Source organism: Eriocheir sinensis, chromosome 47 (assembly GCF_024679095.1).
Source record: "Eriocheir sinensis breed Jianghai 21 chromosome 47, ASM2467909v1, whole genome shotgun sequence".
Classification (NCBI taxonomy): Eukaryota; Metazoa; Arthropoda; class Malacostraca; order Decapoda; family Varunidae; genus Eriocheir; species Eriocheir sinensis.
In genome coordinates this window covers 8,982,312-9,006,850 of record NC_066555.1, presented here as the reverse complement: position 1 = coordinate 9,006,850, position 24,539 = coordinate 8,982,312, and the positions used below count along the sequence as shown (strand labels likewise).

The 24,539-nt window shown below is 42.4% G+C and overlaps 1 protein-coding gene and 1 long non-coding RNA gene across 2 annotated transcripts in view; one reads left to right on the top strand and one right to left on the bottom strand.

The window, feature by feature from the left end:
* Positions 1-7,165, top strand: part of LOC126981371 (uncharacterized) — a 7,454-nt gene extending 289 nt beyond the window's left edge. Inside the window, exons 1-5 of the long non-coding RNA XR_007733918.1 lie at positions 1-723; positions 1,764-1,849; positions 1,955-2,043; positions 3,370-3,479; positions 7,022-7,165. The exon at positions 1-723 is cut by the window's left edge and continues 289 nt beyond it. This is a non-coding gene — a long non-coding RNA (uncharacterized LOC126981371). The remainder of the gene's footprint in view (positions 724-1,763; positions 1,850-1,954; positions 2,044-3,369; positions 3,480-7,021) is intronic.
* Positions 1-15,371, bottom strand: part of LOC126981369 (probable glutamate receptor) — a 203,177-nt gene extending 187,806 nt beyond the window's left edge. The window contains exon 1 of the mRNA XM_050832393.1: positions 14,850-15,371. The gene's annotated coding sequence lies outside the window, so the exon portion shown is untranslated. The remainder of the gene's footprint in view (positions 1-14,849) is intronic.
* Positions 15,372-24,539: the final 9,168 nt, after the last annotated feature.

The following is a 24,539-nucleotide window of genomic DNA, read 5'->3' as shown; positions in this document are numbered from 1 at the left end:
ATCAAGATCTGTGGGTTGGTTTCCCTTGGGCTACAGGCAGGAGTGGGGGTGGTAGTATTGAAGAGAGGGTAGCCAGCTCTTGCAGAGTTCATAATACTTACAATGTGGCTTCTTTGGGGGTCCCAGAATGCAGTGCAGTGGCAAATGACTCTCGGAGAATAGAATGGAGGTCGAGGGGGGTTCAAAGGGTAGGGTTAGTTTAACTTTATTGGACACTTGGCGTCGGCCTCGTAGGGTGGAACTGTTGTAGTCCTGATGTAACTGTAGACTGGCAGAAAGAGGCAGGCAGAGACAGATAGACAACAGAGGCATTGCGGCGGGCTTTTCAGTGGCACACCATGGGGGGGGTTATCATTGTTACTTTTAGTAGTAGTAGTAGGTCAGGACATTTTTGGACAAGTTGGGGGAGGAGGAAGGAAATGGCTTCTTCACTTCCCCTAACCAAACCTTGAGCAAACACTGCAGACCTCTAAACACCTGCTGTATTAGGAGCTCAGTGTTCTCTGTGCCTCCTCCTCCTCCTCCTCCTCCCCAAATTATAAGTATGGTTTTCGTAGTCATTATGATCATTAGTGTTATTATTAACAGATTGCTGCCGCTGCTGCAGTGAAGAAGCTCCGCCACGGCTCAGGTCCAGCTGTTACCGGGCCCCCTACCCCCAGGATGGAGGAGGAAGCAGCCACCTTGTTGGGGGAGAAGCTTGCCACCAGCTGGGACAAGAAGGTGAGCCGCTGCATCTGTTATAATCTGTTCCGCTGTCAACTCTCTCACTTGCACTAGAGGAAGCAGCAAGCAGTCAAGCTTTGATGTACTATATTATGAAATGGTTGGGGTGAGGAGGGGTGATTTGTTTTCTCGCTCGGAGGGACCGTCAAGAAACGTGATACCCCCGGGTGTAGTGAAAAATGGGAAATTGTAAAAGATACTACTACGGAGATTGAAAAAGCCCCAAACTTCTCGGGTCATCAAAGTAGCCATAGCAATCCAGGCAGTTAGTTTTCAACTCGGTGGTGCTCAAAACATTCTCCCTTGCAGGCCAGAAATTGCAGGAAATAAGTTTAAATTCTCCCTTGCGGTCCAGAAATTGCAGGAAATGAGTTTAAATTATCCCTTGCAGTCCAGAAATTGCAGGAAATAAGTTTAAATTCTGCCTTGGAGGCCAGAAATTGCAGGAAATAAGTTTAAATTCTCCCTTGCAGGCCAGAAATTGCAGGAAATAAGTTTAAATTCTCCCTTGCAGGCCAGAAATTGCAGGAAATAAGTTTAAATTCTCCCTTGCAGTCCAGAAATTGCAGGAAATAAGTTTAAATTCTCCCTTGCAGGCCAGAAATTGCAGGAAATAAGTTTAAATTCTCCCTTGCAGGCCAGAAATTGCAGGAAATAAGTTTAAATTCTCCCTTGCAGGCCAGAAATTGCAGGAAATAAGTTTAAATTCTCCCTTGCAGGCCAGAAATTGCAGGAAATAAGTTTAAATTCTCCCTTGCAGGCCAGAAATTGCAGGAAATAAGTTTAAATTCTCCCTTGCAGGCCAGAAATGGCAGGAAATATGCTAAAATCCTCCCTGGAAGGTCAGAAATGGCCGGAAATAAGTGTAAATTCTCCCTTGAAGTCCAGGTGAGGTGACCTGGCCCTGGGGGAAGGTCACACTGGGGTCAAGGAGGGTTGGTGGCACTTTGACCCTTGGTAGTGTGTGTGTCAGTCAGTCAGTCTGTCAATTTTTTTTTTTTCTTCTATTTTCAACCTAATATATATTTTTTTTCCAGCAGACCTCCAGAATGGCTTGGACCATCAGTCACCTCTCCTTGAAGATGACAACCCCGAGCTGCACGCCATCATTCAGAAAGAACAGGTCAGTGTGTGTGTGTGTTAGTATGTCAGTTAGTTGGTAAGTTAGTTTGATGTGAAAGTATTTCTCTCTCTCTCTCTCTCACACACACCTTTTTTTTGGTTGCAGGTGAGGGCAGCAGTGGCGGGCAAGGTCAAGGGCTTCTGCCAAAACGTTGACCCCAGTGTGCAGGAAACAGCGTCTTGCCCTGCACTAAGGTCAGTCTCTGTGTGTGTGTGTGTGTGTGTACTGAGTCAAACTTTCATTGTGTTGCATCTACTGAAGTTCTCTCTCTCTCCTCGATAAATCATCTCTCTCTCCTCAATAAATCCTCTCTCACTTCCTTAATAAATCCTCTCTCAATAAATCCCTTCTCTCTCCTCAATAAATCATCTCTTTCTCTCTCCTCAATACATCCTCTCTCTCTCTCTCTCTCTCTCTCTCTCTCTCTCTTCAATAAATCCTCTAATCAATAAATCCCCTCTCTCCTCAATAAATTCTCTCTCTCTCTCTCTCTCTCAATAAATTCTCTCTCTCTCTCTCTCTCTCTCTCTCTCCTCAATAAATTCTCTCTCTCTCTCTCTCTCTCTCTCTCTCTCTCTCTCTCTCTCTCTCTCTCTCTCTCCTCAATAAATCCCCCCTCTCTCTCTCTCTCTCTCTCTCTCTCTCTCTCTCTCTCTCTCTCTCTCTCTTGCGTCATTCCTTTCTGGGGCATTTCCAGGGGTAGTTTAATGACCCTTCTGGTAGTGTGACCCTACTTCTGTATCACAAACCTATAAACCACACATTTGAGAAGGCTTTTGGAGGAGTTTGGGGCATTTCCAGGGGTAGTTTAATGACCCTTCTGGTAGTGTGACTTCTTCTGTACCATGAACCAAAGAAATACACATTTAAAAAAGGCTTTCGGAGTAGTTTGGAGCATTTCTAGGGGTAGTTTAATACCCCGGTGGTAGCGTGAACCTACTTCTGTACCACAAACCTAAAAACTACACAATTGAGAAGGCTTTCGGAGGAGTTTTAGGCATTTCTAGGGGTAGTTTAATGACCCTGGTGGTAGCATGAACCTACTTCTGGACCACAAACCTAAAAACTACACAATTGAGAAGGCTTTCGGAGGAGTTTTAGGCATTTCTAGGGGTAGTTTAATGACCGTGGTAGCGTGAACCTACTTCTGGACCACAAACCTTATTATTGTTATTATTATTATCATTATTATTGTTATATGGATGGGAATGTCTTTAAGGAGGAGGAGGAGGAAGAGAAGAATTAGTTGATAATGAAGGACTGGGAGGAGGAGGAGGAAGAGAAGGTCCTTCATTATCCACTATTTCCTCTCTTCCTCTTCTTCCTCCTTTTTCTCTTCTGTTTTCTTTCTCCTTCTTCCCCTTATTTTTCTCATCTTTTTGTTCTTATTCCTAATCCTCTTCCTCCTCCTCCTTCCTCTTCTCGTCCATCTTTTGACTCCTTATTTTCCATGTATTTTTATTGACTGTTCTAACTGAACTATCAACAAAGCAATATTAACAAGTCTCCCCTTTGACCAGGTTTCCCCGTGACCCGCGTGCCTATTTCATTGACCAGTGGGGCGAGCAGAGCTTCTGAGAGCCCCCGCCCCAGCCCCGAGACCCGCGGGTCGTGACCCACTGGACTCAAGGTGGGTCTGGCTTCCTAGGCTGTCCACATCCCTTAGGCAAGAGTTCACCAGCATCTTCACTCTTTCATCCCTATATATAGAGATAGATGGATAGATAGACAGACAAAGATACACACACACACACACACACACACACCGAGGTCACAACTCCTTGCCCGACGCCGTGTACCTACCCACTGCCGGGTGAACGGGCAGGGGCTACTACGCGGGGAAGAAGATAAACCCAACTCGTCTTCGCCCAGCCGGAGAATAGAACCCCAGTCCTTCTGGTGGCGAGGCAGACGCTCTACCCGCTGAGCTACCGGGCCGTGGGTGGTGAGTTGTTTGTGGGCGGCATTTCCAGAGTTAGTTTGTTTTGTGCCCCTGGTGGTAGGGTGACCCTTCCTCTGTACTGTGTGAGTGTGTATGGCATTAGTGGGGTTAATAATATGGAGGAGAGGGGAGCCAGCTCTTGCAGCGTTAATACTATTACTACTGACAGCGGGGATTCTTGGGGGGTCCCAGAAGGTGACCCGTGACTCTTGGAGAATGGAGTGGTGGAGGTCGACGGGGGTTCAAAGCCTGCCCGCCCACCGTCAGGCAGGCAGGCAGGCAGGCTGGGTCAGGGGGAGGGAAAATGGGAGTGGAAAAGATATTACAACTAGTAATTTGCACTTTTCTTTTCCCTCTCCCCAGTTCTAGGTTTGCTTCTTCCCTTCTCCCCAGATCAAAAAAGTTTCCCTTACTCCCCTATCTTCACCCCTTCTCCATCCCTGTTTTTTCCTCCCCAAATTTGCACTCTTTCCTCCTCTCCCCAGTTCTGTGGTTCCTTCTTTCCTGCTCCCCAGATGAACAAGTTTCCCTTCCTCCCCATCCATCACCCCTTCTCCATCCCTGTTTTTCCTCCCCAAATTTGCACTTCTTTTTCCTCCTCTCCCCAGTTCTGTGGTTCCTTCTTTCCTGCTCCCCAGATTGACAAGTGTGTGGACAGAAGACTCCTGGGCCATCTCAGCACCCGAGCAGAACACATTGGACAGGGCTTTCCCAGGAGCTGTGGGAGGCATTTCCAGGGGTGGTAGTAATAGTAGTAGTTTGATGTATGACTGGTGGTAGTGTGACCCTTCTGCTGTACCAGGAACCTCTGTAGAACACATTGGATGACCAGGCAGGCTTCTGGAGGAGTTTTGGGCCTTTTCAGGGATAGTTTTTTGACTCTGGTGTTAGTGTGACCCTTCTACTGTACCATGAACCTCTTTAGAATGCATTGGACAAGGCTTTCCTAGGAGCTGTGGGAGGAATTTCCGGGGATAGATTTATAACCCTGGTGGTAGGAGTGTGACCCTTCCTCTGTACCTGGAACCTAAGAAACACAGATTTGACCAGGCTTTCTTAAGAGTTTGGGACACGTTTCCAGGGCTAGTTTTGTGACCCTGGTGGCAGTGTAACCTTTCCTTTGTACTGTGACACTAAAAAACGCACATTTGACAAGGGAGTGGTGGTCATTTCCGGGGCTACTTTTGTGACCGTGGTGCATAGCTGGGCACCATAACAGGAAACCTTATTCCCGACAACTGATAATGGAAAACCTTATCCCCTCTCTCTCTCTCTCTCTCTCTCTCTCTCTCTCTCTCTCCTCAATAAATCCCCACCCTCTCCTCAATAAATTCTCTCTCTCTCTCTCTCTCTCTCTCTCTCTCTCTCTCTCTCTCTCTCTCTCCTCAGTAAATCCCCTCTCTCAATAAATCCTCTCTCTCTCTCTCTCTCAATAAATCCTCTCTCTCTCTCTCCCCTCAATAAATCCTCTCTCTCTCTCCCCCCTCAATAAATCCTCTCTTTCTCCTCAATAAATCCTCTCTCACTCCCTCAATAAATCCTTTCTCTCTCTCCTCAATAAATCCTCTCTCACTCCCTCAATAAATCCTCTCTCACTCCCTCAATAAATCCTCTCTCTCTCTCCTCAATAAAACCTCTCTCTCTCTCCTCAATAAAACCTCTCTCTCCTCAATAAATCCTCTCACTCCCTCAATAAATCCTCTCTCTCTCCTCAATAAATCCTCTCTCTCTCCTCAATAAATCCTCTCTCTCTCTCCTCAATAAATCCTCTCTCACTCCCTCAATAAATCCTCTCACTCCCTCAATAAATCCTCTCTCTCTCTCCTCAATAAATCCTCTCACTCCCTCAATAAATCCTCTCTCTCAATAAATCCTCTCCCTCAATAAATCCTCTCTCCTCAATAAATCCTCTCTCGCTCCTAAATAAATCATCTCTCACTCAATAAATCCTCTCACTCCCTCAATAAATCCTCTCTCTCCTCAATAAATCCTCTCACTCCCTCAATAAATCCCCTCTCTCTCCTCAATAAATCATCTCTCACTCCCTCAATAAATCCCCTCTCTCTCTCTCTCTCTCTCTCTCTCTCTCTCTCTCTCTCTCTCTCTCTCTCTCTCCTCAATAAATCCTCTCCCTCAATAAATCCTCTCTCTCCTCAATAAATCCTCTCTCTCCCTCAATAAATCCTCTCTCTCCCACAATAAATCCTCTCTCTCCCTCAATAAATCCTCTCTCTCTCTCCTCAATAAATCATCTCTCACTCCCTCAATAAATCCCCTCTCTCTCCTCAATAAATCCTCTCACTCCCTCAATAAATCCCCTCTCAATAAATCATCTCTCACTCCCTCAATAAATCCCCTCTCCTCAATAAATCCTCTCACTCCCTCAATAAATCCTCTTTCTCTCTCCTCAATAAATCCTCTCTCTCCTCAATAAATCCTCTCACTCCCTCAATAAATCCTCTCTCTCCTCAATAAATCCTCTCTCTCCTCAATAAATCCTCTCAGTCCCTCAATAAATCCTCTCCTCAATAAATCCTCACTCCCTCAATAAATCCTCTCCTCAATAAATCCTCTCACTCCCTCAATAAATCCCCTCTCTCTCCTCAATAAATCATTTCACTCCCTCAATAAATCCTTTCTCTCTCTCCTCAATAAATCCTCTCACTCCTCAATAAATCCTCTCTCCTCAATAAATCCTCTCACTCCCTCAATAAATCCTCTCTCCTCAATAAATCCTCTCACTCCTCAATAAATCCCATCTCTCAATAAATCATCTCTCACTCCCTCAATAAATCCTTTCTCTCCTCAATAAATCCTCTCACTCCCTCAATAAATCCCCTCTCTCTCCTCAATAAATCATCTCTTTCTCTCTCTCCTCAATAAATCCTCTCTCCTTAATAAATCCTCTCTATCTCTTTCCCCCTTCTACTTGTAATTTCTTCTCCATTTTCCTCCGATCATCACATTTTCTCTTTCTTGCCTCCTTCCTCCCTCCATTTGGTTCTCTCCCTTCCTTCCTCATCCTTTATTCTCTCTTTCTCTGATCATCACATTTTCTCTTCCTCTCTCTCATATTTCTCTTTTTAGCATAGTTTCTCCTCCTCCTTCTGTTATTGCATCTTCTTCATAATGGTATAGGTCTCTCTCTCTCTCTCTCTCTCTCTCTCTCTCTCTCTCTCTCTCTCTCTCTCTCTCTCTCTCCAATCCATTAATAGAGTTATTCTCCTCAGGTGTGTGTTGATGCTGGGACCAAGAAGAAGAAGAGGAGGAGGAGAAGGAAGATGATGATAATGGCAACAGGAAGATCAGAAGAAGAGGAGGAGGAAGACCAGAAGAAGAACAAGAGGAGGAGGAAGAATGGGAGTACACACACACACACATTATATATATATATATATATATATATATATATATATATATATATATATATATATATATATATATATATATATATATATATATATATATATAATGACAAACAACTATTTCTTTATATTTTTCACTTTTATTAGTTCATACAACTTACATATACAATACATATTATACAACATATGCATAACTATATACATTAGATCATAGACTGAGTGAGAGAGAGAGAGAGGGACTCTGAGAGGTGAGATAGAGAGGTGCCCCCTCTCTCTCTCTCTCTCTCTCTCTCTCTCTCTCTCTCTCTCTCTCTCTCTCTCACCTCACCACAGCTCACAGGACCCCACAGATGTACCCCCCACAGTATGTTGACAACCCCCCCACAGACACATACCCCCCCCAGCCTCATGAAGGACCCCCTCCCTAGCCAACATAGCACCCACATAGCCTTATCAATGTTACTATGTATATGTAGGTGTGTGTGTGTTTTTCTATTAATAAAAAGTTAATTTGTAATGTTTGTGTGTTATATTCCTATGAGAGAGAGAGAACGAAATGAGAAGCAAAAGAGAGAGAGATGAGAAAAGGAAAAGAAAGAACAGAAGAAATTTACTGATAAAAGAGAGAAAGGTATCAGAAGGGAGAGAGAGAGAGAGAAAAAGGCAAGGCAAGATAGTGTCTTAACTAACTATGGAATGACAAAGAGATGACCAGAGAGAGAGAGAGGTAAGGCAAGATAAGATACAAACAAAATCAACTGTCAACTGTACGTACATAGCTAACTGTATGAGACTCTATGTTATATATACTCTATAACAAAGGCAATATTATTTTAGCAGAGAGAGAAAGCTATCTCGAATCAGTATTTAGCAAACTGTATAGGCCTACCTAGTGAGAGGAAGCTCAACTCTATAACACAGGCAATATTATCTTAACAGAGAGAAAGAAAGCTAGCTCCCCCAAAATTGAGTGTGTATCAAGACACCTCTCCACCTGAAATTGACCTCTCTTTTGGCTACTCTTTACTTTTATCTTTTACAGGAGCAACGAGTAGCGGGCTTTTTTTGGTACTCCTTACTGCCCTGGAGACGTGTCCTTTGATGTGAAAAAAAAAAATGAATGAATAAATAGAAATGAAAATTAGTCCGTTAGATCGAGGGTTTACTGTACTTGTGTTGAGAGCGTCCATAACACCGTGGGCCGGGCCAACCCGCCGAGTCAAATGCACCGTCCAAACTGTATGTAGTAAATCTATGTGAGTGTAACTGTGTGTGACTTTAAGCTTAAAAAAAAAAAATATATATATATATATATATATATATATATATATATATATATATATATATATATATATATATATATATATATATATATATATATATATATACTTCTCTGTTCCTTCCCTTTCCTATCCTTCCCTTCCCTTCCTTTCCTTTCCTTCCCTTCCTTTCCCTCTTTCCTTCCCTTCCCTTCCCTTTCCTTTCCCTTCCCTTCCTTATCCTTCCATTCCCTTCCTTCCCTATCCTTCCCTTCCCTTCTCTTCCCTTTCCTATCCCTTCCTTCCCTTCCCTTCCCTATCCTTTCCTATCCCTTCCCTTCCCTTTCCAATAACTTAACAAGGGACTTCTCCTTTGTACGGTGACCTCCTAAATTCATGACCCCTTGTGACCTTTCCTTGGACTGGGGTGACTGGTTCTTGAGTCTTCCAAGATGGCCTTTCTTCTGTTCTTCCTTCGTTCTTCAGAGCTGTGGATAAAGACGGTTATTAACATATTTTTTCATTAGTATTATTTTTTATTCTCTGTCTCTCTCCTCATTCCTCTTTCCTCTTCCTTCTCTCCTCTCCCTTCTTTTATCTCTCTCCTTGTTATTTCTCTCTCTCTCTCTCTCTCTCTCTCTCTCTCTCTCTCTCTCTCTCTCTCTCTCTCTCTCTCTCTCTCTCTCTCTCTCTCTCTCTCTCTTTCCTTTCCTTTCCTTCCCTTTCCTTCCCTTCCCTTCCTTTCCTTTCCTTTCACTTTCCTTTCCTTTCCTTCCCTATCATTTCCTTTCCTTTCCTTTTCCTATCCTATCCTTTCTTTCCCTTCCTTGCTTTTCCTTTCTTTCCCTTCCCTTCCCATTCCTTTCCTTCCCTTCCCTATCCTATCCTTTCCTTTCCCTCCCTTTCCTTTCCTTTCGTTTACATATGGGGCAAGGCTTTCCTAGGAGTTTTGGGTATTTCCAGGGCTAGCTTTATATAATAATATAATAATAATAATAATAATAAACGGTTTATTTCATGAAGTACCAGGCAGCCCTAGAGCTGAAAATATACATCAATGGAAGATGAAATGAAATGAATGAGACAAATGAACAAAGTAGTATGATCGAAAATAAAAAGGAAAATAGAAATAACAATAATAGCAATAATCATAGTAAAGATAATAATAATAATCACGATAATAATCACGATAATAATAATGATAATAATAATAGTAATCATAATAATAATAATAATAATCATAATAACAACAACAATAAGTCCTAATGAAAAATATTTACAAAACATACAAATTGTGCTGCTCTTAATTTGCATTGTTGATATATTTGACCATCACGGGCACTGCGCTGTTCTTATAGCGGTCAGTCCGTGCCCGTATCGGGGCAATAATGTTGTGGTGTCGCACTGATTGCTGAGGGCGGTTCACTGCGGGCGCTGATGATAGTTTGACCTTAATTCTGTACCACATAACTGAAAAACATATTTAAGAAGCCTTTCATGAGAGTTGTGGGGGGCATTTCCCAGGGTAGTTTTATGGCCCTGGTGATAGGCTGACCCTAATTCTGTACCACAAACCTGGGAAACAAAACTAACTGTTCCAACCTTTCCTGAGCATTGAAATAAACGGAATATTTATTTTTAATCTTTTATCAACCTTAAACATGACTTGTAGAAGCAAATCACACCCTAATATAACGCATCCTTCTCTCTCTCTCTCTCTCTCTCTCTCTCTCTCTCTCTCTCTCTCTCTCTCTCTCTCTGATATATGGGAAATGTGTTAGATTTTTCCCATGTTTCAATTTTTGTGCATCGTTCTTTCCTCCGTTACTTTTTTGTTTCTTTTTATCCGAGGTTTTTTTTTGTGTCTGTCTTTTCCTCTGCCTGTCTATCTGTGTCCCAATTTGAGTGAGTGTGTGTGATTTTTATTTTTATTTTTCATTCTTTCTTTTTTTCTTTTTTTCTCTGTAACCTGTTCGGTTTCCCTCTTTTTCCTATTCTCTTCTTCTCTACGTCTCTTTCTCTCTTCACACACACACACACACACACACACGTACACACATACACTGTTTTCTTGTCTCCTGACCTTTTCCTCAAGCTGAAGACGATGGCGCCGTAGTCCTCCTCCTTCTCCTCGCATCTTAGGCATCACAAGAGAAGGGTTTACCCCCCACGTTGGGGTTTAACATCAGCTGCCTATCATAAAGAGGTCACGTCCTTTACAAAAGGTCATAAGTTACAGGCTGTGAGTTCGGAACGAGAGAAGAGAGGCGAGGGTGATATGTGATGAAGGGAGACGTAAATGGGGAGACGAAGGGAGATGTAAATGGGGAGACAAATGGAGGAAGAGGGAATTAGGGACGGAAAAGAGGGGGATAGAAAAAAGGAAGAAGCATATAGAGGTGAAAAGTTGAATGTTTGCGATGAAAGTGACGAGGATGATGTGTGGTGAAGGGAGATGTAGAGAGGGAAAGGGAGAGGAAGAGGTAATACATGAGAGAGGATGATGCTAAAGAAAAGAGGTAGAGAAAGGTAAAAACTTACATGGTAGGAGTTTTGCAACGAGAGATGAGTGGCGAGAATGATGTATTATGGAGGTAGATAAAGAGGGAGCAGGGGAAGGGAGGAGCAGGAAGAAGGAACAGGGTACAAAAAAGAGGAGGATGGATAGAGGAAGAGGCATATAAAGGTTAAATGTTACATGTTGAGAGATTGCAATGAGATTAGAGTGATGAGTGTGACATGCAATGAAGGTTTGATAACGAGGGAGAGAAGGAGAGGGAGGAAGGAGAGGAAATACGTTACGGAAAAGAAGATGGAGAGGCATAGACAGCTCAACAGTTTGCAATGAGAGAGAGCTAATGAGGGTAAAGTGTTATGAAGGAACAGGTAGAGGAGGAAAGGAGAGGAAGGGGGGAGAGAAAATACTGTACGAAATGGAAGATGGAATAGGGAAAAGGCATATAAAGTTAAAACTTGCTTGCTGGCAGTTTGCGATTAGAGTAACGAGGGTGATGTGACGGAGGGAGATGTAGAGAGGGAGAGGGAGAGGGAGGAAAAAGGCGAAGAGGCATATAAATAGAGGGGAAATTGAGTAGGGAGGAAACATGCATAAAAATCAGTCAGGAAATAGGGGAAGAAGATGAGCAATGAGAGGAGCAGAGATTGGCAAGTGGAAGGAACTGAGGGAGAGATGGAAAGGGGAGGAGAAAATAATAAGTATCATGAAACGGAGAATCAAAAAGAAGGGAAAAGAAGAAAAGGAGAAAGAGGAAAATGAAAACAGATAAACACAAATGGAAAAGGAGACAAGAAACAGAGAAGCAAGAAAGAAGGAAGAATAATAAGCGAGGAATAATAAGAAGAGGAAAAAAGAGAAGCAGAAAAGAAGGCACAAGAGGAAGAGGAGCAAAAGAAGAGGTGGAACAGAAACCAAGAAACAGAGAAGCAGGAAAGAAGGGACAATAATAAATGAACAGAGAGAGAGAGAGAGAGAGAGAGAGAGAGAGAGAGAGAAAACAGAGAGATGGAATAAGAAAAGGCATGAAACAAGAGGAGGCCGACAGAGAGGTGAGGAAGGAGGGAGGGAGCAGCATATATGTTTAGCTGTTAGTCAGAGAGAGAAAAAATACAAAAAAATAAACTTGAGATAAAATGGTTAAAGTTATGGTGGCGGTAAATTGTCATCTTGTAATTAGGAGTAATATGCCACGGCGTTTCTTCAGGACGTGTAAGTACATAATGATAGCTATTAGATGATACCAGGTCGTTAGAGAAGAAGGCGAGAGGGGAAAGAGAAGACGCTGGGGGCTGTTGGTTAAGGGGAGATAGTGGTAATGGTGGTAGTAGTAGTAGTAGCAATAGTAGTAATAGTAGTAGTGGTAGTAGTCGTGATAGCGGAGGCAGAAGTGTTGATAGCAATGGTTTATTTTTTAAGGCAAACTCACAGCCTGAAAGATACATGTGAGAGAGAGAGAGAGAGAGAGAGAGTGAGAGAGAGAGAGAGAGAGAGAGAGAGAGAGAGAGAGAGAGAGAGAGAGAGAGAGAGAGAGAGAGAGAGAGAGAGAGAGAGAGAGAGAGAGAGAGAGAGAGAGAGAGAGAGAGAGAGAGAGAGAGAGAGAGAGAGAGAGAGAGAGAGAGAGAGAGAGAGAGAGAAATCAGTTTTGTTTCAAGCTTGCAAACTAGAAACACACACACACACACACACACACACACACACACACACAGAAGCTCGAGTTAGAGAGCATTTCTGCTTACAAAGGTTCAATATTTAATCAACCTTTTTTTTTCGTCCACTTGATCCGGTAGAATAATTAACTTAGGTACGAAATTAAGGTGTTTAAATGTTGTTAGGGTTCAGTTCGCTTTTTTTTTTTTTTTTAGAGGGCAGGAGGAAATTGTATAAACCTAATATTTTCTGTGTCTTTTTTGTCTGTCTGTCTCTTTTCCTCTCCGTAATTTACTTTTCTCTGTGTGTCTGTCTGTGTTTGCTTTTCCACCTATCAATATACCTCTCTCTCTCTCTCTCTCTCTCTCTCTCTCTCTCTCTCTCTCTCTCTCTCTCTCTCCATTAATGTTTTCAATGTTTCAAGTGTAATTGTTTTTAAATATATGCAGACTCCCATAACTGCGTACAATTTTCTGTTTCGCTTGTCCACAAACGCATGTACTCACTCACTCACTCACTCATACACTCACTCACTCGCTCACCCAGTCTTTCCTCCATTTCCCACTCACTCATTCTTTCTCATTTTCACTTTTATCCTCACTCACTGATGCATTCAATTCCTCACTTACACACTTACCCATCCTTCCTTCCTTCCTTCTCTACTAATTCCATAATCATTATCGTCTTCACTCTCTCCCTCCCTACCTGACACCTTCATTTACCTTCTTATTGCTATTATGCTATTACTATTATTATTATTATCTTACTCCCTCCCTCCCTTACTATTACTCTCATTATCTCACTCCCTCCCTCTTTCCCATATTCACCTATCCATCCTCACTCTCTACCTCCCTCTCTCCCTCACACCCTCATTCACCTCCTTATCACTCCCTTTCTGTCTCCCTCCATCCTCACCCTTATTCAACCTTCATTTTCTCCATCCCTCCCACCCTTCCTCACACCCTCACTCGCCACCTTCTCTCTCTTTCTCACAGGTCGAAGGAGGGTGACAGCCGCTGAAGTGAGGGAGGTCGTGAACGCCGCCCTTGAGGAACAACTGCAGCCGCTCCACACCGCCCTCGGCCTCATCCGCCTCGACACCTTCACTGAACACATGCATCGTCGGGTAAGGTGGTTTGTGCGTGCGTGCGTGTGTGTGTAGGTGGATGGGTAGGTGGGTGGGTGGATGCAGGTAGGAAAGTGAGGAGGTGGGTTGAAGACAGAGAAAACATGATGTGGAAAAGAAACAATAAAATAATTAAAAGAAAACAGAAAACAACCTCCTGTGAGAGCAAAGTAAATCTTGACAGCCAATATATCGGTTCATGCCAGCCTTCGCAGTACCAGGAGCATATATAACTCTAGAATGACACCCGATGGTCTAGGGTAAGCACATGTGGTCAAGGCAACAACACTAATCTACATATTCCCCCTTAGAGTTAATATATGTTCACCACCCGGGTCATGTATCACCTAAAATCACCACAATCATCATCAATACCACCTCAAACACACATGAAATCACAACCATGACGATGAAAACACGAACAAATCAAGAGAAATAACACTGAAATAAATAAATCTGAAAAATTAGTAAAATTCACCCCGCCCGCTTTAGACGAGTCACCCTTAAAACACTTCTAGCTCCCGTTAACCTTCAATATTTCCTGAGTAACACAACCCACACCTCATATCTACAATAATACAACACAAATACACCCTAATATAGGAGTACCCAGGCATCTTATACTGGTCACAAGTCACGGATATAAGGTCACATAGGTTCGCTCCCATCCGCCGGTTACGCCCTTATGACCTCACCGCTAAACGCCCATAATTCCATATTTAAGACACTCACACCTCATTTGACCCCATACATTAGGTCATTCAGCTTAGTTCTTCCTTACTTCTTCTTAGGGATCATTAATAACTGACATAATAGGTCACTTATGTGGAGCCAGACACCCCGCAGCCGTCACCCCAAGCCTATTTTTATATGACCTTTCTGACCTTACCGGCTTATATCCCGCCCTGCCCCTTCACACACAGGAATATAATGCACGTGTCGCCATGCCCCTCAAGCCCCGTGCCGCTACGTACTCTACTCTACCGGAAATCAGTAAAAAACGATGAACTGAACGACCTCACAGCAGCCCTTTAAATCCAACTGTCCCGCCAGGCCGCCCGATACATTTTCCTCATTCCCACCTATTACAAGCCTTAATTCACTTCCCTTACCCACTCACAACAATCAGAAGGGACTATTTACCGTTTCCAGATGCATGGCTCCCTCGGCAACAGGATAATTCGCTTCAAAAAACACAAAAATAACACACCAGCCTCCCTCCACGGCTGGCGCCGGGTGTGTGCGAGAAATAACTCCTCGGGGAAATAAGTCGCGATACTTCCCACTACACATGTCCACTGGGGTAAAGACAGCAAAAAACGTCTTAATTTGCTTTTATTTATGTCTCTTTAACCACCTGTGATCTATATATAAGCGTTGAGATTGCCCAAACCAGCAGGAACTGAGTGAGTATCAGCTCAGAGTAGTTCCTCCTATGTAATCTCCTATGTGTTTGTTTTAAACCCTTCTACTGATTTTAAGTGTTTATCTGATGTATTTGCAGTGTATTAAAGCCGAAAAGGGATAGTTAAACGGTAGTAGTGAGTGATAGATTGAAAATTAAGCATGTTCCAAGCCCTCATCGCGAGCTATTTTCCGGCTGCGAGGTGATTCCTACCACCTCAATAGATTCTCGTACTTTAATTAAATGACCCTCGAACTGTCTTCTCCGCTCCAATAACTCGATTTATTTAGAGATAGGGTCGAAATGTTTAATTAATAGGGCTTTTTTTGCAGTGCTTAGGTATATTATCGCTGCCATAAATAGTTTTAGTTTAACCTCGGAAACATTACTCTATTTAACTGCCCCTTTGCCCTTTTATAGCGTGTCCTGTCATTAGTAAACCCCAATTAAGTCCTGCCGGAGCCTTAATAACAGCAGTAAAGCCTTGGAATCATTATTATTCGTTATTAATGGGTTGGTCTGGGTCTGGGTCTGGGACAATTGTAACCTAACTGAGTGATAATATAAAATACAAGCCCTCTTTCCATTTTCTTTGCAGTATTGAGGGATATATATATCATGTTGCTAACTCATCCCTTGCTCATGGTAGAAGATTCAGTAATATGTCTTTGATTAACTAACTCAAAAGATGGACAATTGTACCTGATATATACTGAACAAGCCCTCTTTCCATTATCTTTGCAGTATTGAGGGATATATATCAAGCTGCTAACTCATCCCTTGCTCATGGTAGAAGATACAGTAAAATGTCTTTGATAAACTAACTCAAAAAATGGACAATTGCAACCAACCTGAGTGATAATATATACTGAACAAGCCCTCTTTCCATTACCCATGCAGTATTGAGGGATAGCCTATATCTATCAAGCTGTTAACTAATCCATTGCTCATGGTGGAAGATTCAGTATTATGTCTTTGATAAACTAACTCAAAAGATGGACAATTGTAACCTATTTGATCTAATATATAATACAAGCCCTCTTTCCATTACCCATGCAGTATTGAGGGATATATCTATCAAGCTGCTTACTCATCCCTTGCTCATGGTGGAAGATTCAGTAATATGTCTTTGATAAACTAACTCAAAAGATGGACAATTGTAATCTATCTGATATAATATATAATACAAGCCCTTTTTCCATTATCCATGCAGTATTGAGGGATATATATATCAAGCTGCTAACTCATCCCTTGCTCATGGTGGAAGATTCAGTAATATGTCTTTGATAAACTAACTCAAAAGATGGACAATTATGCCTGATATATATACTGAACAAGCCCTCGATCCATTGTCTATGCAGTATTGAGGGATAGATACATCAGCTCCTAACTCACCCTTGCTCATGGTATCTTCCTAAGGCATTGCTAGACTTCTTTTTATATGCCAAAGATTGAGTACATTAAGACCTTCTCAAAGTCTTACCCAAGAGTTAGTACGTGCCTGATATAAAACTATGCTCATGATAAATAAGGCTTCACAAATGCTGACACTGGTGATAGCCCCATGGTAAGACACTTAATGTCAGGTAATGATCAAAACTAACACATACTTAATGGTTTTAATCCACCCATAAAATAAAGTAGTTGGGTGTCTGGAAGAGGCTGAGGGTCTGGGGGCTTGAGCTAGGGGGGCTTTAGGTAAGGGAAAATACATATAATTAATAGCTTGGACATCAATAATCTAGACCAACCCTTGCTTATGGTAGCTTTCCAAGGCATCGCTTATAGACTTTTTTATAATATAGCAAAAATAGAGTACCATCAAGGCTTTGTCAGTCCAATTACTCGAGAATTAGTTCAGTGTGCTATAATATTTTTTCTCGGCCATCCCTTGCTTAGGCTATTAAAACTGTTCTTGACAATGCTAGTAATTATCTAACATATACTGGAACCCTTACTAATGTTACATAACAAATTGGAGACTTAATTGCTGGGATATATGATTCATAGTTCGAGACCGGATGTTAATGGGCCTGGTGTTATTGTTATATTATGGTAGGTCTTATTGTTGGCAAGAACTATGTCGGGGGTAGTGGATGCGTTATGGGAGAAGAATGTTGGGAAATTGGGTCCCAGAAAGTCTAGTTTATTGTTGTCAATTAACATTTCAATTCCTTTTCCTACAGTATTTGTTGTTGTGCTGTTCAAGTATGGATGTCTTGCGTTTAGGTCTCCTAAAATATAAGTTGGTGAGGCCTGAGATGCTATTGTGTGAAAATCAGTGATTGGTAAGTAAGGTCTACGTGGAGGCAGATAGGTTGTTGCTAAGTTTATTGGACCTGTGCTCGTATCAACTGTGATTTGTAAGAAGTCAGTATCGAAATTGTCTTTTAATCTATATTTTATATTGTTCTTGATCATGACTGCAGAGCCATCATGTAACTCATTGCTGGAATTAAAGAGATGAGATGAGTAGCCATACATTTTGATGTTTTCGTTGTTTTTGAGACCGTGACTGTTTAATATGATTATGTCTGGTTTTAGGTTGCTATATGTATTTATGAGATTGTACTTATTTGTTTTTCAGTTATAGACATTGTGTTGTACTATTCTTAGTTCTTCAATGAATGTGGAGAAGTTGAGTGATCTACAGAGAGACTGTTCTACTTGCTGCTTTTTCTATCCTTGCTTTTACTTGGTGGTGGTGTGTTTTGCTGAGTATACCCGTTTCTGATCTTTCTGAAAATCTGGTCGTCCACAAGTCTCCAGCATTCCTTTAGGCTTATTTTGTTATTGTTTAGAGAGCACAATACGTCCTCTTCTCTGTATTGGCTACTGCTATATGTCCATTTGTACTCCCCTTGTAGTAGACCAGTTGTTAGTGCTCTTAAGCTGAATGTTTCTTTGGGAAAACCCACGCTCTTTCTGGCAATAATTTCTAGCCCTATGTCTTTTCCGATGATCTGCTCGGACTCATCATCCTCTGGATCTACTTGATGTTCAGCTTCCATGACCTTCCCTTCATCCTCCTTACATGTTTGGTTATCCTCTGTAGGCTGCGGTTGTGAAAATTGATAATTTTCCTGAGAGGGGGGATTATCAGGTAAATTGACACTGGGTTGTTCGCTTTCAGCAACTTATTAATTTCTATATTGTAGGTTCCTGGGTTGGCTATGTTCATCATATGTGCGTGCATCATGCAGGTCAATATTGTTGCTGCTGTGTCCTTTCCGATATTTAATGATGGGGTGTTTAGAGGTTGTGGAGCTGGGGCAGTAATCTGGCTATAAGTGACTTTGTTCTTTTCCTTATCTTCTTCAGTCTTTTTGTCTCTAATTTTCTTTCTCTCTGGACATTTGAAAGCTAATGTTCTGTGTTCACCTGAATAATTAATGCACTTTTTAATGTTTGAGTTGTAGTCTTTCCATGTATGTTCTTTGGAAGCAAACTCAGAACAGATTTTGTAGTCATTACCTTTCTTACACTGGTTGGTATAATGATCGTCTATTAGATAACATCTCAGGCAGGTAATTATTGGTATATAGTCCTCTATTTTGATGTTGTAGTCTGGGATGCTCATACTGAAACCCAGTAACCCGGTTTCCGTGGCCTTCTTTGCATTTCCGGTGGTTTTGAATTGGACTTTAACATGTTCTCTCTTGAGAAACGTCACCTCCAAGGAAAACTAATCGAATGTTCTAAAATACTTAATGGTTTCACGAATGTAGACAGAACAAAATTGTTTATGATCGATGACACTTTGCGAACGAGGAACAATGGCATAAAACTCAAATGTAGACAAGTAAATTCAGACTGCACCAAATTTTTCTTCACCAACGTTGTAGTGCGAGAATGGAATAAGCTCCCACCGTCAGTGGTCCAGTGTAACACGATTGACTTCTTTAAAAAGAAGCTCGACCGTCACTTCCTTGAACTTAATATTAACTAGAGTAGAAATGCAACGTTTTGGAGCCATCTGACTAATGTAAAATCACTTAGGTTTAAGGACAGACCACCTAGTCTGGACCATGGGGTCTGTGTGGTCTGATTTTCTATGTAATTCTATGTAATTCTCTCTCTCTCTCTCTCTCTCTCTCTCTCTCTCTCTCTCTCTCTCTCTCTCTCTCTCTCTCTCTCTCAATTCCTCCCTCGCACATCCCTTTCTTCCTCCTTCTCTCTCTCTGTCTATAGTGTCTGGTCAAGGATGCCGACTGACCTGAGTGGAGTCACCTGACCTCTCCACCTGTGTGGATGGCGGGCGTGTCTGAGTGTTGGCCGGGAGCATTACCGCCGCGAGGATTTTAATGTTTTTTTTTTTTTCATACTTATGTCAGCTTATTTTAATGTACATTCCTTCACGATATAATCTAAATATAATTGTGAAACCCCTTACCCATCCCAAAACGTAAGGGAAACTCAATAATAAGTATAGCATTTTTTTTAGCAACACTGTAAAATATGTATGCCACGTTTCTTTGCATGCTTACAAATATCTTATCCATGATAAGTTAACTGTTCTTCCATACGTTATAATACTAACATTAAATGTGTATGCATGTTTACTGATCATATTTGCCATGGTTTTACTTAAATTAGAACATTTCTACATCGCGGGCTGGGAGACACGCGGCAGGGCTGTACAAGGGATCCCGTACGCTTACTCCGCCCACAACCGCATGTTTAGTGTAGCCAAGGTATAGTGGGCATGGTAGGGTCATGAATACAGTTACACTAGAGATGGAGTTATTCCAACAGTTTGCTTTAATAAAGTGAGTTAATCACGTTGCCATATTACTGCCATAATTCATACACAGAATCTGCCATAATTTATAGGCAAATTCCATAATATTAACAGTGCGGCACAATAATTTGGTCCAGCTGGCAGCGCAACCCTGCCTTCAAAGACCCTTCCCATGTCCTCAATAACCGTTTCCCTTTTGTCTCATCAACACCATACAGGTGCCCTGCGCATTATTATCCAGATCCAGATCCAGAACACCAGAGAGCAGTTCAGCATGCTCTCTAAAGACAGTTCCTCTCTTTCTATACCACACTACACTCACACAACACACACACCTTTTCCCAAAATTCAAAATTCAAAATGGCGAAAAACAACACTGCCTCGGAGTCCCCGCCTGGGGGGGGACCATAAATTCCCCTAGGGAGGACTACCCTTCTGGCTGCCGACTTGATTTACATAGATAGATTTACATAGAAAATCAGACCACACAGACCCCATGGTCCAGACTTGGTGGTCTGTCCTTAAACCTAAGTGATTTTACATTAATCAGAAGACTCCAAAACGTTGCATTTCTACTCTAGTTGATATTAAGTTGAAGGAAGTGACGGTCGAGCTTATTTTTGAAGGAGTCAATCGTGTTACACTGGACCACTGATGATGGGAGCTTATTCCATTCTCGCACTACAACGTTGGTGAAGAAAAATTTGGTGCAGTCTGAATTTACTTGTCTACATCTGAGTTTTACGCCATTGTTCCTCGTGCGCAAAGTGTCATCGATCATAAACAATGTTGATCTGTCTACATTCGTGAAACCATTAAGTATTTTAAAACATTCGATCAGTTTTCCTCGGAGGCGACGTTTCTCAAGAGAGAACATGTTAAGGGTAGAAAGCCTTTCTTCGTAGGATTTGTTGCGCAAGGAAGGGATAATTTTCGTTGCCCGACGCTGAACACCTTCTAATTTAGCAATATCCTTTGCATGGTGAGGAGACCAAAACTGTACCGCATATTCCAAGTGGGTCTGACTAAACTGTTGTAGAGCAGTATTACATCTTTATTCTTAAATAAATAGTTTCTTTTAATGAAGCCCAACATTCTGTTCGCTTTATTTGCTGCATCGATGCATTGCTGTGAGAATTTGAGGTTTGACGCGATTTTGACCCCCAAGTCCTTGACGCATTGAACGCTTTTGAGTTTAACGCCGCGCATTTCGTAATCAAACTTTTATTCCTCGTTCCAACTTGAAGGACCTGGCACTTGTCTACGTTAAAGGGCATCTCCCATCTATCCGACCAAGCTGAAATTTTGTGCAAATCCTCTTGGAGGCTTTGCCTGTCTTCGTCAGTGAGAACCGAGTTACCAATCTTTGTGTCGTCTGCAAATTTACTAATGCGGTTATTGAGTCCAACATCCACGTCGTTGATGTAAATAATGAAGAGCACTGGGCCAAGAACCGAGCCCTGAGGACGCCACTAGTGACAGGCGCCCACTCTGAGTTAAATCCGTCAATCACTACTCTTTGTTGTCTGTTGCTCAACCAATTCGCGATCCATTGGTTTACCTGACCGTCAATACCTATTTGTTTTAATTTGTAAAGTAATTTATGATGCGGGACTTTATCAAACGCTTTCTGGAAATCAAGATAGACTACGTCCAGTGATTTGGTTACGTCATAAACAGTGAAGAGGTCGTTATAAAAGGTTAATAGATTTGATAGGCAGGATCTTTTGTTTCGGAAGCCATGTTGTGAGTCCCCAATTAATGAGTGGCTTTCAAGGTGACTCACAATTTTGTCTCTAATTATGCCCTCAAGTAGCTTACCTACAACCGAAGTTAGACTAATGGGCCTGTAATTACCTGGTACTTTTTTGTCTCCTTTCTTAAAAATCGGTGTCACGTTAGCCTTTTTCCAATCTGAAGGGACAATGCCTTGTCGCAAGGACATATTGAATACGGTTGTGAGGGAGGAGAGTATTTCGCTCTGGTGTCCTGATAACTCCTTGAACCTCCTCTTTATCAATTTCTGCAACATTCGTGGTCTTCGTTCTAATTTTCATTCTGTGGAACACCATCTCTCCTCCTCTAAACTTCATCTTCTCTTCCTCACCGAAACACAGGTTTCTGAGGCTACTGACAGCAACCTCTACTCTGTTCCCTCCTTCTATCTCTATCCTAAATTTCAATCCAAACCTGTATGTTGCGCCTACGTGCACAACGACATCACTTGCTCTCGTGCCCACGACCTTGACTCTTCTGAATTTTCCACCATCTGGCTAAGACTTCATTGTCATTCTATTACTAAATACATCTGTGCTGTTTATCTCTCACCTAACTCTACTAACTATGTAAAATTCTTTGACTATTTGAATTCTAAAGTGGAGCACATCTTGTCTCACTCTCCCTTCACTGAAATCTCCATCTTGGGAAAATTCAATGTTCACTACCAGCTTTGGCATTCATCCTCTTTCACTGACCAGCCTGGTGAACAAGCCTACAACTTTGCTTTCCTCAACGACCTAGAGCAGTTGGTTCAGCACCCTACACATGTTCCCGACCGTCTTGGAGACAGGCCCAACATTCTAGACCTCTTCCTTACCTCTAATCCTTCTGCTTACTCTGTCAAACTGTTCTCTCCGTTGGGCTCCTCCGATCATAACCTTATTTCTGTTTCCTGTCCTATCGCTCCTGTACATCCTCTGGACCCACCGGAGAGGCGATGCTTCTGGCATTTTGCTTCAGCTCGGTGGGATGACCTGAGGATGTACTTTTCCGATTTCCCGTGGAATGATTATTGCTTCCAGGAGAGACCCCTCTGTGTGTGCCCAACGCATCTCAGAGGTGATTGTCTCTGGAATGGAAGCATACATTCCACGTTCTTTCTCTACTCCTCATGCTAAAAAGACTTGGTTTAATCATGCTTGTTCTCGTGCTATTAAAGATAGAGAGGCAGCTCACAAAAGGTTCCAGAGCCTTCGTACTCCCGCTAACTATGACCTTTACATTTCAGCCCGGAATCATGCCAAATTTATTCTCCGACTTACCAAAACTTCTTTTATCAATAGAAAATGTCAACACCTTGCTTCTTCTAATTCTTCCCGTGACTTCTGGCATCTAGCCAAAAATATCTCCTCCAATTTCACTTCTTCCTCTTTTCCTCCTCTCCTTAACCCTGATGGCAGCACTGCCGTCTCATCTGTCTCTAAGTCTGAACTCTTCGCTCAAACTTTCTGTAAGAACTCCACCTTGGACGATTCTGGGCATATTCCTCCTACTCATCCCTCCTCTGACTCCTTTATGCCTGTTATTAAGATTCTTCCAAATGATGTTTTCTATGCCCTCTCTGGCCTCAACTCTTAGAAGGCTTATGGACCTGATTGAGTGCCTCCTATTGTCCTTAAAAACTGTGCTTCCGTGCTGACACCCTGCCTGGTCAAACTCTTTCGTCTCTGCCTATCAACATCTACCTTTCCTTCCTGCTGGAAGTATGCCTTTGTACAGCCTGTAACTAAGAAGGGTGACTGTTCCAATCCCTCAAACTACCGCCCTATGGCTTTACTTTCCTGTCTATCTAAAGCTTTTGAATCAATAACCGGAAGATTCAAAAGCACCTTTCCACTTCTAACCTTCTATCTGATCGCCAGTATGGGTTCCGCAAGGGGCGTTCTACTGGCGATCTTCTTGCTCTCTTAACTGACTCTTGGTCATCCTCTCTTAGCTGTTTCGGTGAAAATTTCTCTGTTGCGCTAGACATATCAAAAGCCTTCGATAGAGTCTGGCACAAGTCTATGCTTTCTAAACTGCCCTCTTTCGGATTCTATCCCTCTCTCCGTTCCTTTATCTCCGGTTTCCTTTCCGTCCATTCTATCTCTGCGGTGGTAGACAGTCGCTGTTCTTCCCCTAAACCTATCAACAGTGGTGTTCCACAGGGCTCTGTCCTATCACCCACGCTCTTCCTGTTATTCATCAATGATCTTCTTTCCATAACAAACTGTCCTGTCCACTCATACGCCGACAACTCCACTCTGCATTATTCAACTTCTTTCAATAGAAGACCCTCTCAACAGGAAGTACACGACTCCAGACTGGAGGCTGCAGAACACTTAACCTCAGACCTTGCTATCATTTCCGATTGGGGCAGAAGGAACCTTGTGTCCTTCAATGCCTCAAAAACTCAATTTCTCCACCTATCAACTTGACACAATCTTCCAAACACCTATCCCCTATTCTTCGACAACACTCAGCTATCACCATCTTCAACACTAAACATCCTCGGTCTATCCTTAACTCAAAATCTCAACTGGAAACTTCACATCTCCACTCTCGCTAAATCAGCTTCTTCGAGGTTGGGCGTTCTGTATCGTCTCCGCCAGTTCTTCTACCCCGCGCAGTTGCTATCCATATACAGGGGCCTTGTCTGCCTTCGTATGGAGTATGCATCTCACGTGTGGGGAGGCTCCACTCACACAGCTCTTCTGGACAGAGTGGAGTCTAAGGCTTTTCGTCTCATCTGCTCTCCTCCTCCTACTGATAGTCTTCTACCTCTTAAATTCCGTCGCGATGTTGCCTCTCTATCTTCTATTGATATTTCCACGCTGACTGCTCTTCTGAACTTGCTAACTGCATGCCTCCCCCCCTCCCGCGGCCCCGCTGCACACGACTTTCTACTCATGCTCATCCCTATACTGTC